We start from the raw sequence: 2,140 nt of genomic DNA on the forward strand, positions 1-2,140 counted from the left end.
CTTTTCTTTCCTTAAATTTGAAACTCAAAGCATTCCTTTACCTTATAAATATTTCATAGTTTTTACATCATTGAGCCCCAATCTTTCCTTCTCAAATAAATTTTCAGATTCTTAATACTTCAAAATATAGTTTCCTTTACTTTAAATAGTTAACTATAATCTTATTCTTTTATACTAAATATCTTAAGTTACAAAATTAATTTTCATTAAAAAAATATTTCTTTAAATCTACTATAATATTTAAATAGCTTCAAAAATATAGTTACCTGAATTAAATTCACTACATAAAATCATATAAATATTTTTTTTTGAAAATATTGAAATAGAGGACATCTAATAGTTAATCTTTTTCTTCGCTCCCCCAAACTTAAATTTTTCAATATGAAATAATACAGGTGGAAAGAAAAACTCAATATAAATCATACTTTAGTATTTTAGGCATTTTCATCATTCTGAAATTTTTGCAGGCCTTCTCAACATTTCTACTTCACCTGGTCTGTAATATTAGGAGATTTCTACACATATAAATCATTAGAGGAATTTTTGGGTAATGAAATTTTGAAATAAGTATAAAACTAAAACATTAAACAAGCATAATATTTCCTAACACAACCACAATACCTAAACAAAACAATTACAATTAAAATGTGAAAATAAAGATCACATTACATTACAATCCACAAAATACTACTCAACATCTATTAAACTACACGTGCACATTTAACAATAACACTAACTTTATAACAAAAATAAAAATTATCCAAGTACAACATAATACTAAAAATGAAAGTCCAAATACACAAACATGCATTTCTATTACAAACAAAATCAGAGAAATACAAGTACAAAAATAAGTACATCAATTACATTCAAATATCAAAATCTCAAACTATGTCTTCATCGCCTTGATCAGCAGGTGGATGGGCTGATACTGAGTATATCGCGGGCACTCAGGAAAAGAAACATCAGGCTCACCTTTGTAGTGTCGGGCCTGAGCTTCATAATAGGATATCTCAAAATCTGAATGCCTCTGAAGGTACTCACTATCGTAATCGTGTCAACATTCTAATCCTCAAATCCTTTCATTTATCAATTCTATGCTCTTCCGCTGCAAGGTCAACTCATTCATGAAATTAGAGAGGGTAGGGGAACTAGAAGGTGGAAGGTCGTAACTTGTAGAGGGAACATCTCTATTAGTAGAAGGTTCTTGACTTATACTCCTAGTTCTCCATTTTTTATGGGATTCATAAGTCTTCAAATTAGCTTTACTAATGAGTTTCATAGGGTAAACCCATTCTTGATTTCTAATTTCCACTCCAGAAAGTTTGTAAATTGCATAAATAAGTCCAAGGTGTCCTAGACCTCCACTAGTCTCACTCTTTATCGTAGTCAATATATTCTTAAAATTTATTCTCCCCACATTTATAGTTCTATTATTCTAAATACAGAAATTCAAAAAAGCTCTATCTCTAGTTACCTCACTATGGTGATAGGTCGGTAACAGAGTAGAGGAAATAAAATACTGTCACACCTTAGAGGTGGCAGCAGAAAAATTTACCCTTTCTCGCTGCTTTATCTTCCATGTTCCTTTCCCATCAGTGATAAAGTTGAGCACATCACTGAGGGAGCCTTTCATTGTACTAAAGGATTCATAGTGGCAGCTGTAAGAGTTTGGGACTTCGTAAAAAGTGTTGATGCGGGTGGTAGTAAACTCAACAGGGAATCCTCGCACTTGAACAATTTTGTCATCAGAATAAATTACATTAGTGTAGAACTCCTTCACAACATTTGCACCAGCTTTATTGGTGGTGTAACGAAGGTTTTCCCACCTCCGCTCGGCAATAACTCGTTTGATTTCTCCTCCCGGACTTTCAAAAACTCAATCTTGTATGCACTTCTTTCCTTTAAATATGGAAGTAAATTTTATTTGATCCATCACATTGAAGTAGCGAGACTCGTCAAACTCAAACCTTCTCTTTTGTCGTGGAGCCATTTCAATCTAATCAAATTATGAAAAATTTCAAAAATTACTTCAAATATGCAAATCATGGCTTCCAATAGTAATTCTAAGAGTTCAACATTAAGATTCATGAATTTCTTCCCAAATTTTCTTCACATTCTCAAAATTTTTCGGATCTCC

The sequence above is a fragment of the Phalaenopsis equestris genome, unplaced genomic scaffold (genome assembly GCF_001263595.1).
Source record: "Phalaenopsis equestris unplaced genomic scaffold, ASM126359v1 Scaffold000002, whole genome shotgun sequence".
Lineage (NCBI taxonomy): Eukaryota > Viridiplantae > Streptophyta > Magnoliopsida > Asparagales > Orchidaceae > Phalaenopsis > Phalaenopsis equestris.